Consider the following 13,968-nt stretch of genomic DNA (forward strand, 5'->3'; position numbering starts at 1 on the left):
TTGATGAGGATGATTTGTTGCTTCCTTGGAAGATCTTCTTCTAGGGCAAGGAGATGATCCTTGCTTGTTTTATAACCTTGAAGATGATGACAACGCCTTTTTTCCTTGATAATGCTTCGCCTTCTTTTGTAGTGTAGATGAAAACTACTTCTACGGTTTCGACTTTCTCCAAGATGATGTGATCTTCGTTTTTAAGGTCCTTCAAGCTACCTTGCTTTGTAGACAACTTGATGAGGGTCTTGGTGGCCTTTTGGTAATGACTACGGAAACAAACGCTTTTGTTGTTGTAGACTGCTTCTTCGATCTAGGGTTTGATCAAAATCAAGGTTTGATTCTTCAATGTAGATCCTGATCCTTTTGTTTGATAACCTTCAACTTGATTTGATGACCTTCTTGAAAGTTGATCCTTGAATGTCTCTTTGCTGCCCTTCGTTTGACTTCAACACCTTAGCTCTGATACCATGTTGAAGAATCTAGGGAAATCAAGTTAATATGATTCTTCTCACGATGATAACTATTTGTGAGGTACTTTTTACTTTTTCTTATTAGCACAATCTTCTCTTGTTATTATTAGAGTGTGTTTCAGTACTTCATCAAATAATTACCAAAACAAAAGAGACAAGAACACAAGATGTTGGATTTTTGCTAGGGCCAAAACCTCTCACTATTTGAGAGAAAAATCCACACAAATTCTTCTTATAGAGATTCCAATTGACGAACACCAAGACCATAACCCTTGACCTATTTGACTACTCCAAGACCAAGACACTAATCCTCTTCTTTGTCATTGCTGAGATCATCATCATTGCTACTGAAGTCATCACTACTGTAACACCGAGGCCATCACTACTGCACCACCGAGATCATCATTGCTGCACCATTGCTACACCTTCACCGAGATCATCATTGTTGCACCATTGCTACACCTTCATTGAGATCTTCACCATAACAATGAGATATCTATATATATATATATATGAGAGTTGCACCAAGATCTTCATCAAGATCATGAACTTGTAACTATGTCTCCATCAAGATCATGAATGTATCTATACCAAGACCATGATTAAATTTATGTCAAGATTATGACTGCAACTAGAGTGTGTCATTGTGGGATTACCGAGATCCTCCTCATCACAAATATGCCAAGACTGTAAGAAGACAGGTCCGAGCCCTTTTCTGTGGTATCCGACGCTACTTCTGTGATCACTGTTTTGGTAGGCCGAGACTGTGATCACCAAGACTATGAGGAGGCCAAGACTTCATCATTGTGACACCCATCCAAAAAAAAGAGATCCGAATTCTTGAACTGTGGACAGACTTCCAAAACTTCTTCACTGTGACCTCCGAAATCCTTTCTGTGGCTGCCCGCCGAAATGTCAGAAGGATTCGAGTTCTTTTCTACACTTATGCGAAGATCCTAGCTGGGTATATATAGTAATTCATCCCACATATTAAGCCAACATGCCAATATGAATGGATGTGTCTATTCAAGCAAGCCGACATGATCTTCCTTTGTTATTGTTTGGAGGCCGACTTCTTCAAGAGGGATTGTGCTTGTCTTTGGAGGGCTTCTAGACATTTCTATAGACTTGTATACATTAAACATAGGCTCAAGAAGAGCTCTTCATACATGACATTAATTCTAGACTCTAAATGACAAATCCTATTATTCTAAAATCACTTGCTCATGAAACCCATGAAGCAAGTTTACAATAATAATTTTGTTCTCTTTATTACATCATTTACATCGGTCATAATTACATGGCACTATGAAGACCAAACCTAGTTACACTTTCTTCAACAACTAATTCTTTTTGTGCCCTAATTATTGAATATCAGTGAAAAGATTGTTAGATTGGAAATTTGTGCATGCTACTCATTGAATAACAAGTAGATGAATGTTCCTAGTGGATTGACATTTTTTTTCTTCCATAAAATTCCATGGATCTTGGGTGGGTAATTGTTGAAAATTAGGTGCTAGGGCATCGTTTTTTGGCCTCCTTGAGAGACGATTTAGCCGAATTTTGAATCACATACACTCCATAGCCCAAGTGTAAGGCACTAGTCCAAGAAAATTTGGTGGTCACCTTCCTTCTCCTTTTCTTTTTCTTCCTTTTCAAAATTTTTGGCCCTTTCCTCGACGTCCAACTAGGGCTCTTTGTGAATTGCATTAGAGGGGGTATTTTGCAAAACCACTTGGACAAGAGTCTGCGTTGGTGTCTCCTCTAGTGATCCTCCAGGTTTTAGGCAATTTCCATGGTCGATTTGTGAAAAAACTCAAGCCCTAGTTGCATTCCTGAAAATCATCTTGAATGTCTTGGTTGGTGCCAGGTGGTCTTGTTGAGTGTCATTTCCAAAAAGAATTCATGATTCTTGACCTTTTTCCTTTCCTTGCTTATCCTAGTGAGTGCATAGGAAGGATTCCTCCCACTATCAATCTCAAACCCTAAGTTTTGTTCAGATTTCTTTCTTGGTCTCTCTAGTGGAGCGAAAACCCTGTTTTAAGAAGAGTCATCTTGCAAAGCCCCTAGAGTGGTTTTGCCTCACACTGGAATACTTGATCCTAGGCATGCTTATTATTAGTGAATATCCTTAGCCCAAGGTCTAGGCCTTCCTCAGATGCCTTTCTTAGAGAACCCTTAGCTTCTCTTGAAGCATGGAGCCCTAATTGAGCCTCTCCTTGAATGGGCCTTGGAAATCACTTTATACCTTGTCATTGATCTTATCATTTTAGGTGATTTCCCTCATACTGGGACTCTTCCCATTGGTGAAAGTCCGTAAAGAGCAGGGGGCACTGACTGAGGTGACAGTGGGTCTTTGTCTTGTTGTTGTCATTTGGTCTAGTAGTTGTCCCTGAGGTACCCCTCCTAGGACCACTGCTAGATTGTGTGGCAACATGAACATTACAATACTCTCACTAAAAAGAAAGCATACATTCTTGTCAAGCCGATTAAGTATTTTTGGACCTATGTGGGGTACAACAAGATATATGCCTTTGTCCCTTATCTTGTTGTGAAAGACGTATTATCAAAAGCTAACTGCTTTGGATCAAGGGGAATATGGGTATCAAAAATTCAGGAGTATGATATAGAAATTTGTCCTTAAAAGATTATCAAGGGATAGGAGCTGGACGAAATATTAACTAAAAATAATAATGAGGCTATATGTAATTTCCTCGGTTACTTGAACATAAAGTCATAATTCCTGTTTGCCTAATTGTCTCCTTTAGGCTAGCAAAGAAGGAACAAAATGACATTGCTAAGGAGGCTAAGGAGTTCTACCCCAACTCACTTTGATATTATTATTATTATTTTTAATAAAAAGGGGCAAAAAGTCACTACGAAGAAAAGTGACTTCGATAATTAAATATTAAAACAAAGAGTTCTAGAAGCTTGGAGAAGATCTAGTGAATTCCTTTAAAAAGGAGATCGGAGGCCATTCTTGATTCATTCTATTTTAGTGATTTCTCTTTGCGATTGGAGTTGAGCTCAAGCAAGCTTCAGCTAGAGGATTTCAGGCGAGATCCTCAAGCTAGTTTCGGTGGACATCTCTTGCCACACTAGCTAGTATTTTGCCCATTTCGATGGATAACCATTGCCACCCTAGTTGGTCATTACATGAGGTTATTTGGATTTCTAATTGGGTTTGTTTTGCAGGAGATTTTCTGAGGTTTGGGATTATTTGTAGAGGTCCGAGTAATTGATTTAAAAGCCGAAATACCCTTTCTCTAGTAGGTCGAGTTCCATTGTGCAAGGAGATAGAGTTATGGTGCCATCCCAAGATCAAGTTTCTCAGCAAAAGGAGCAGAATTATTGGGGGTGAATCGTTCCTCATCCTTGGAGCATGATTTGCCTGAACTGGAGATCGATTGTTCACTCCAAGCAAGGAGGCCGAGAGCCCCGTCCTTTCACAGGCAGAGAGCTAAATTTTAAGGAGGTTGTGGCCCCTTTCCTATCAGAGGCCAAGTGCAATATCGCTGTGTCAAGTAGTAGAGAATTCTAAGGCTGAATTGTGCTTCAGGCATCACTATTTTAGGAGTACAATCTCTCTTCTAGAGGTTGAAATTCTTCTATTATTGTGACCGATATTTATCCATTGTGGCGGGCCGAGAATCCCAGGTAGTATCGAGGACGAATTCAAAACCCTTTAGAGGTTGAGTTGAACTGTGTGTTGAAGCCAAGAACCATCTAATCCAGGAGGCTGAGTATACTAGTTTATTGGGGACTGAGTAACTATTGTTCATCTGCCAGAGTCTAACTTCAGAGGGACGCGTTCTACCTCAGTCATTATCTTCTCAGAAAATTAATCAAGGAGGCCAAGATTTATTTTGGAGGTTGATCTACACCACTCTGGTGGTTACTTGTTGCCCAAAATTTGGAGGGCCAAGACTGTTATCTCAGGAGGTCATTTTACCATATTCCGAATGGCTGAATTGGGGACTAGGAGGCAAAGTTTCCCTTCAGATCTCAGAGGGATCGAGATTGTTGTGAAGTTCTGATCAAGTGTCATTCTAACACCTGAGTTATCTCAAAAGTATTGTAGAGGCCAAATTGATCCATCCCTGCATGGGCTTGGGTTCCAGGTTCTTACTGATCTTTTATTGTAATCTCTCTCACCAAAATCAATAAAATTATGATTTGCCACTCATATGTCTGTTTTCAGTTTTTTTCTTCAAAGTGTTTGACAACACATCTTTGTACTGTGTTTGAAGAAATTAATCAAAGAGAATTTTGATATTTGACGAGTTGTATTTGCAATCTTTCTGCTTCAGTACATTACAGTGGTATTAGAGCATGGTGTTGGCCAGCTGTGGGCCTGAAGATATGTGAACTAGAGTCAGAAGTCAAAGGCACTATAGGAGACACGAAGAATCTAATAGCTGCTACTAAAGAAATGTCAAGGCAGCAAAAGACAATGTGTGAATTGATGGAGCAACATACTAGAGCTACTTTGAAGGTGGCCGAACTCATGGATGCATGGCTATTATCAAAGAAAGAAAAGAGAAATTGCAGACCTAACACTCAAGACCCTGAAGCAGAAGATTAAAAGGAAGTTGAAGGGACCAGCAGAACTGAAGATTTAATACATTCAATTGAAGAGATGGAAAAATACTTGAAAGCAGCTGATTCCGTACTATTAGGGGATCTAGATGCAGTTGAAGCTTTGAAAAACACATCTGAAGGGAGCAAGGACAGAATGGATAGTGATTATGAAGAGAGCTACAATGGGCAAATACATGATCTTCAGAATTTTCCTAAGGCAACAAGGCATGGTTTTTATCCTGATGAGAATGTTTTCACTTCCAGTTATATGAATAAAGAGACCTTTATTATTCCGCAAAACAAGCTAGTTGCTTTAAAATGGCAGCCAGAAATTAATAACTTACCATCTAGAGAAATGATTGTTGTCAAGGTACCTGCATCTAAGAGCATCTTGATTGTGACATACAAGGCAACCAGTGCTACTTCTAGAGTAATAGAGCGTATCTCAAAGACATGTAGGAAAGAATGCAGAAAGAACAAAGCAACTTCAATGTCTGATTTTGTGGGAGTTGATAGACCTCAGCTTATCATGGGAAGCATGAAGTATGTTTCTTTACTTGGGTGGGGCAACAATTCCCTTGATCATCTTTCACCTTTTGATCCAGGGCACTGGAGTATGCAGGATGGCTCCTCTTCCCAGGTCTTCCCAGAAATTCAATTGCCACCTAACTGGGGGTGGGTCAGCAACTGGCATATTGATAACAAAAGCCCATCTGCTCTTAAGGTTTGGACATATACAGTTGATTTTTGGCCACTTTTATTTGATCCAGGAGGCCCCGTGCTCCTTTTCAGGCAGAGGTGAGGGGTACAGACAAGACAACATGGGAGGTATTCATTTTCTGTTGAGATACTAAGGGCCGGAGATGTAACTCCTTTACCTACAGCTATGGTGGCTCCCATGTATTTCGCTGGCAAAATCGAATTTGAGTGATCAATCAGTCCTACTCTGTTTTCAAACATGTATTAGGGGGTTTCTCACTAATTATATACCAGTTTCAGGTTATCAGTACTTTCTTAGCTGTCATTGATGGCTTAGACAAGTTCAGTGATATTTTGTACCAAAGCAATAGTCTATTGGTAGAAGACTCCAGAGTCCAAACCAAAGACAGTTTTCTTGAAGATTGATTGATGCAATGGAGCAGATACTTTTGAAGTTTGCCAAAACCTTTTGGGAATTGAACATTTAACAACACAAACAACACAGTACATTATGATTCTTATTGAAGGCCTGTCATTGATGGTCACTAAGGGAGATCACTTATTGATAACAGGTCCAAGTAGAAGTGGTAAAACATCTTTGCTGAGAGCTACTGTTGGTATATGTTGTTCTGGTAAAGGCACAATTAGATCCCATATAAAACACAGCAATAAAGAGCATGATAGATCTATTTTACAAGAAGCTGTAGAGAATTTCACTGCTAGCCTACTATTGAATGCAATTCTGGATGATTACTTGAAAGAAGAAAGCGTTACCAAGTCCAGTTTCCTGAAAGAAGTTGTTAAGCATATTCAACTACTTAAGCCATGTTGCAATCTTGAGGTTACGGTCAGTGACAAGTTCTTCCTTCTATAATTTCTTCAGAAACTATTTATGCTGGATACTAATACAGTGCTAGCAGAGAGTCCGCAATCTTTGGGGTTTATAATACAGAATTATTTCTTACTACTGAATAGCATCATCAAGTTCCTGTTTATGAGGTCAGTAAATCAAATACAACGATGGCAGTGAAGAGTAATACACTCATTCTAGTTCCTTATTTCTTCAAGTCCTTCACTGACAGTAATATTCTAAACCGCCTAGTAGACAGCTTAATCCATGCTGTGACTCTTCATTTGCTAGTGTGAAAAATAGACACACCATCTGTTTCAAATAAGAGGGTAGCCTATATTCAGATGCTTCAGAGACACGAAGATGCGGTCTTAGCAGGAAACAAGCTAGACCTTTTGGAAGCTATCCTTCCCCTTTCCCATAGTCATGAAAAGCTAGCAAGGAAGAAGATTCATGGAATTCTAGAATCATATGCTGAAATTCTTGGGGAAAACAGAGAAATTGCATTTGATTTATGTCTCAAACTATTAAATGACGGTGGCAAAATCCCTGGACTGAGTGTTGTGCATGATTACATGCTTGCACCATTAAATTTTCTTGTTGGCTGGTATAAGAAGCATATTACTGAATTCAAAGGCGTATTGGATAGGTGTCCAGATAGGGTTCAAACTTCGTTGGAAATAGAGCAAGATAGAAATTGCCATTACAAACCGGTGTAATTACTTTGTACTTGTTTGGATGCAAGTATCATTAAAAATAGAATCACGTCAGTCATTTCTAATCAACAATTGATACAGCATGTGATAAGTGCTTCACATGAAAAAATGATCCTCCTGTCTTTCCCTTTCCAGATAACATTAAGTTGTGGCATGGACTATGTATTGCAGCTTGCAATTGTCTCACAGAGATAAGTCAGAAGGGAAACATATCATCACAAAGGAAAAGAGAGGAACACACGGCTGTCTTGAAGAAAAGCGATCATAGATTTGCTATATCATAGGTTCTCAGTGCAGTTTGTGTTTTTGGCCACACCTCACATTTCCTTGGAAACATGGCACCATCTTGGATCCATATATTTCATTCTACAGGATTTCATATGACATTGTCTCCGATGGCGCTGTTTCGTTAAGGCCGCTGACTTCACATTGATGTCTGGAATATGAACACTTCAGTTGGTCTTGAAACTGTATCTTCATTTACTGAAAGCACTATAGAAGCTTTGATGCCATCATTGGGTTGGACAAATTTTTTTGAGGAACCAGTTATGCTATTGGCTTTTGTGCTTTTGGGGAAAAATCTAGAGGAGAAAACGAAATTGAAAGCAACCCATGACATGACAGCACTTTTAAATTTTCTTCCATCTAAAGCTCACCTTTTGCTGGGATCATCCTATCAAGGGAGAAACTCTAACACTTGAAATTCCATGTAGCAGCCTTTCAGTAGAGGGAATTGTAAATCGAAGGAAAAATCCTGTGGATGAATCAAGTCTTGCAGGAGAACCTCTGCAAGTTCTCAAACTACTAGGGAATGAAGTCAGTACTCAAACTGTGAACTTGAATGGTACTTTGATGGTTGAAGTACGGAGGCCAGGTCAAGAGACTGTGATAGGAGGTATTGTTAGAATGGTAGAAGATGCTCAAAATAGGCAAGCACCGGTACAACGCTTGGCTTATAAGATCACAGTCCGCTTTGGTTATGGGGTAATGGCACTTTCAACTTCTACTTTTACATTCTGGAGCCTGTATGGGTCAAATCTCTTTCCATCCATTATACCACAAGGTGGTGCGATTCTATTGGCACTACAATTATCATGCAATGTATTGGTTATTCCTTGCCCTTGTGCATTGGGCCCTGTTACACCTACTACTGTTCTAGTAGGAACTTCCTTAGGTGCAATTTGAGGCCCCCTTATTCATGGAGGAGGTATTCTAGAAAAATTCTCAATGGTTGATACAGTTTTCTTCGGCAAAAAAGGGACCTTGACTATTGGAAGTCGGGAAAGGGATGATGCCTCTCCAACTCCTAATTCAAATTTAAGGAATCCTAATCTTCTTCACTGGTCAGAATCTGAGATATTGACATTAGCAGCTGTGGTTAATTCAAATACTCTTCACCCAATCACGACAATTGTAGTACAAGCAGCTAGATCTATTAATTGTCAGAATGTAATGGTAAAGGATGGAACATTTGAGCAAGTACTTGGATATGGTGCAACAACAGTTGTAAAAGAAAAACGAGTTTCAGTCAGTACATCGCATTACATTAAAAGTTCTGTTACACTGCAACTTCTAAGGGCAATGCTTCTAATATCCCATTATGTAAATCATCTTGTGATTATACAGTCTCTGAAGATGATCTCTATAAAGCCCTTCTTCTGAAAGCAAGCTACAAAGTAAAGTACGTATGTAAGGCAACAGTAGAATTACTTGGGATAATATTCAAATACATAAAAGAAGCAAAGCTAGACAAAAATGGGCAGATATTGCAGCATCCAGGACTCAAATTGCTTGAGGGCAAGCAATTTTGGGCAGGCAGGACTGTAATGTTCCCAATTACTTTAGCACAGGGTCATCATTCCTGCTTTCCTAATTGTTTCCTTTAGGCTAGGAAAGAAGGAAAAAAAATGACATTTCTAAGGAGGATAGGGAGTTTCACCCCAACTCACTTTGATATTATTATTATTAATTTTAATAAAAAGGGGCAAAAAGTCACTAGGAAGAAAAGTGATTTCATCAATTAAATATTAAAAAGGGGAGTTCTAGAAGCTTGGAGAAAATCTGGTGAAGTCCTTTTAAAGGAGATCGGAGACCACTCCTGATTCATTCTATTTTGGTGATTTCTCATTGTGATTGGACTTGAGCTCAAGCGAGCTTCAGCTAGAGGGTTTTAGGTGAGATCCTCAAGCTAGTTTCGGTGGACATCTCATGTGACCCTAGCTAGTATTTTGCCAATTTCGGTGGATAACTATTGGCACCCTAGTTGGTCATTGTATGGCGTTATTTGGATTTCTAATTGGGTTTGTTTTGCAGGAGATATTCTAAAGTTTGGGATTATTTGCAGAGGTCGAGTTCCATTGTGCAAGGAGACAAAGTTATGGTGCCATCCCAAGATCGTGTTTCTCGACAAAAGGAGCAGAACTACTGGGATTGAATTGTTTCTCATCCTTCAAGGATGATTTTCCTGATCTAGAGATTGATTATTATCTCCAAGCAAGGAGGCCAAGAGCAATTAACTAAGGGCCGAGAGCTAAATTTTAAGGAGGTCGTGACACCTTTCCTATCAGAGGCCAAGTGAAATATCGTTGTGTCAAGTAGTAGATAATTCCAAGGCCAAATTGTGCTTCAGGCATCACTACTTCAGGAGTACAATCTCTTTTGGAGGCCGGAATTCTTCTATTATTGTCACTGAGATATATGTGAAAACTCCTTGAATGCAACAACTGGAGATTTATCTTCTAACTATTAGTAGTTTATTTGTCTTCTGTAATTTATTTACGGTAGATAAAGATAAAGTCATTGATGCATTCTTCACAATAAAAATGTTGTGGAAATATAAAATATAGAGCTGAGAAATAGATGCACACACACAAAAATTGACACAGTTGTTTTTCGACAGATGTCCCTGGAAAAAGCTCGAAGGGAAAACCAGTGCAATAGATGAGGGTTTTATTATTATGAAACAATTTGAGAGTACAATCAACTAGATGCATTTTACTCACAGCCCTCTGGCAAATACTGATCACAACTGGAAAAATAAACTGGAGATCCAAGATCTCCCTTTGCAACTGAATCTAGTTGTGTCCCGACAACTCGCACTCTCCCAGGCTATTCACACTACCTCTGGGAAATGCACACTATTGCTCAAGATGAATTTGTACAACCCTGAATCTACCTCTAGGTGAGATGTCTAGCCTACCTTTGCCTCTAGAACTAACTCGCTCTGCCTCCGGGACAGTGATTTGGTAGCTGGCAACTGAAACAATTCTCTTTCGACAAATTGCATTGGGGTTTCGGGCTATTCGCACTACTCTATACGACCTCCTCTACTAAATAATTTGGCTTCCCTCTTTCTTGTATCCAGAACACTCGAAATACTGAGGAAATCTTCCTCCATAATCTCTTCTCCCAAATCTTTGTTACTCCCTCTCTCTTATGCTTTCCCTAGCTTCAACTGGGCCCTTGCTGAATGTTGCAAACTAGGTTGTCGAACTGCTCAAATGATGCTCAATCTTCTCTAATGCCTCTTCTCCAAGCCCTCAACTTGCTCTTATAATCTTCTATTGGAAAACCAACAACCAAGATCTAATCCTGATCAATGGCTTAGATCACTTTGACTCCATCAATAGAAGTCTCTAGAGCAAAATCAAATTACCTTAATTAATTAACTTTAATTAACCAACTTCCCTAAGTTAGACTTAGGAAATAATTAAATTATTGGCTAATTAATTTAATTAAGGTGTTTCTGAGTCTTATCTCGTGAAACCTTTTCTGGGTTTTGGAGATCTCGTGTTCCTTAGACTCTTAGATATATACTAGAAACATTTGTCTGCTGCTACCATCAATTAACACTCCCTCTTAGAGAGGAAGGTGTTCTCCACTATACCCATCTGTTCTCTGAATTAGATGAACTTGGCCCTCTCTAGAGCCTTCGTGAATATATCATCCACCCGCTAGTCTGTGGGAACATGTTGTGTCGAAATTCATCCACGCTGCTGATGTCTAATATCTGTGATACCTCCTTTCACATCTTCAAACTGAGCCAACTCGTTGTCACTGGAAATCACTATGAAGAAAATATTCACTGTCCATCAAGCTATTATGCAAACTCTGATCTCACAATATTGATGCCTCTGCACTGCCTTTGCGCTACTACAACCACTGCACCTATGTGTACTGATCTTTCAGAACCTGAAGATCAAGCTTCCATAGGGTTTCTCCCTCTGAAGCTAGACTTCGTTTGAGTCTCAATCTCCCACTATAAATAACTAGGAAATCTTGTTGGATGGAATTGTACCTTGCTCTCTGTAACTGGCCAATTCACACTACATGTGTCATTACATCTAGCTCCGCAGTTGCCCCTTGAGTGTCTAACTGTGCCTAGTTGGCTTTGCGTCGTCTCTCAAGTATCTGACTGCACCTGGTTCTGGCACTACAATTGTGTCTCGAGTATCTCACTGCGCCCTGTTGACACCGAACTCGTGTACCTCCTGTATGATGACTGTAACTCCTGCTACTGGAAATACATGGGCCCCCATAGCAAAGGTATTGATCCATGTGAAGAATACACAACAACTAGATCTGATCTATTGATCAAGCCTTCCATGGCTAGATTTAGACCTCCTGTTGCTCTTCCAATGGACCCTGCATGAATCTCGCATACTAGAGTATCATACTCCTCCTCCATCTAAGGATAATGTTGCAAACATAGCGAACTCATCCTCCAACCTAGCGGACAAGTGATCGATCTCTATCGAAGCTATTGTTTGCTTTCCCTACTTGTCCTTCTTTCTCTTCGAACACTGGGTGACATAGTGACCAAATTCACCACATCCAAAGCACTTGACCTTCGACAAGTCCTTCATCTTCTTCTCTCCCTTTAAGTCATGTCCCTGACTGGGAACCTTCTTCGCTTTCCCTTTTTCTGCAAGCGCTACATTCTCTTATTCCTTCTCCACCTTCGGTCCCTTGCCACTACTCTTGGTAGTACCATCTACGAGGCTGAGCCTTCGCTCCTCTTGAGTGAAGTCACTCCATAGGCGCTCCCAACTAGGAAGTGTGTCTTTCCTAGAAATCAATTGGACAAATGTACACCACTCCTTGATAAACTTGTTGAAGGTTGTGCGCACCATCTCACTACCTGATGGTTTCTCTCTGACAGCTACAAGTTCATCTCTAACACTCTGAATCATGGTGAAATAGGATGTAACGTTCTCACCCTTCTGCATTTTCATTGTCCTCGGCTTCTCCCTAAGAATCATTTTCCAATTCTCAGATGGATCCTAGTGTAGCATCATAATGGCATCCCACAAGTCTTTTGTTGTGTTCTTATCTACAATATGAGGGACAGTATGATCCCAAACCCCATCAAGGACCATCCTCTTGGCCTTATCCATATCCTTCCTGAATTCATGTAACTGGATAGGATCTGTTGGTTCAGTGACAACTATTGTCATGAACTCCTTCAAACCATGCTAATCTAATAGGAATTGCATCCTGACCTTCTAGACACCAAAGTTGGAGGTTTCGTCCAACCTGTCCTGATATCTGAGACCTATTGTGGCCATTTCTGTGAAACTCAAATAAACTAGAGAACTATATGTTGGAAATATCCTTCTCCTTCCTGCAAATCAACTCTGTCTACTCCCTTCTAGTCGCACTCCTTCCCGCAACTTGATGCTACAACCCGCACTCGATCCTGCAACTCACACTAGACTGCACAATATTGCCTTGGGATTTCGATCTTGCATGTGGAAACCCTTTTCATGATCCTGTCGAACAAGTCATCATGAAAAACTTGTTTGTCCCTTGTAATTTCGCTAACATTTAGGGATATCTTCATGATATTCCGAAGAAAGTTATCGATAAGTTGCCTTCTTTCCAAGGCAATAATGCAATTAATGCCGATGATCACCTCGAGAAGTTTGAATCTTGTGTAGGTAAGTGGTGTATAACTACTAACCATAATCATGAAGATATAAAGATGATGCTCTTTGCTCTTTCTCTAGAAGATGATGCTATGGATTGGTTTCATAGTTTCCTTGCTAATACATTTGATTCTTTGCAGTTTATTATCACCACTTTCAACGACAAATATGGGGATAGGAGAGAGGAAAGATATTTGCTTAATGCCCTTAATGTTGATTTGGGTAGCATCGGATGTGATCTAGCCTTGAAAATTGGTGGAGAGGCAAAGGCACATGAGATCTCCAAGACCCAGAAATTGTTTGGAGAAATAAAAAGTTCTAAGTGACGAGGATCAAGCTAGTTCTAATCTTAGCCATTGATTGGGGACTTAATCTCTGTCGTTGATTCATCAACAGGAAAAGTATACGAGGAGGCTTGAGGGTCAGTTGGAGATACACCAAGTGATCAAAAAATTCGATTTTCTGGGGCGAGGTTTGTTGAGGAAGTCGAGTTAGTGATCAGAGTTGCAGTGAGGGACAGTTCAACAAGGGATTTTCATCCGAGGCTGAAGAATGCATAGAAGAGAGGTAGCGTGGTGCCGAGAGAGACAACATAGGCCCTAGAAGGGCTGACGCAGAGGGTGCAGAGGGCTGATGAAGTGAGACGCAAGAGCTGCAGAGGTTGCCGCTGGGCCTCAGAGACAGCGTTGGGGAGATTCTGTGGGGCAGATTAGGAGCAAATCAGTAGATTT

General features: G+C 40.1%; 1 long non-coding RNA gene and 1 pseudogene across 1 annotated transcript in view; one reads left to right on the forward strand and one right to left on the reverse strand.

Moving 5' to 3' along the window:
- Window positions 1-13,968, reverse strand: part of LOC149259247 (uncharacterized) — a 294,553-nt gene that overhangs the window by 91,114 nt on the left and 189,471 nt on the right. The gene's annotated exons all lie outside the window — the stretch shown is intronic.
- LOC149259248 (copper-transporting ATPase PAA1, chloroplastic-like) lies at window positions 6,256-9,744 on the forward strand (annotated as a pseudogene).

This window comes from Pinus tabuliformis, chromosome 6 (assembly GCF_031772625.1).
Source record: "Pinus tabuliformis cultivar Carrire ecotype Pingquan chromosome 6, CPIR1, whole genome shotgun sequence".
Lineage (NCBI taxonomy): Eukaryota > Viridiplantae > Streptophyta > Pinopsida > Pinales > Pinaceae > Pinus > Pinus tabuliformis.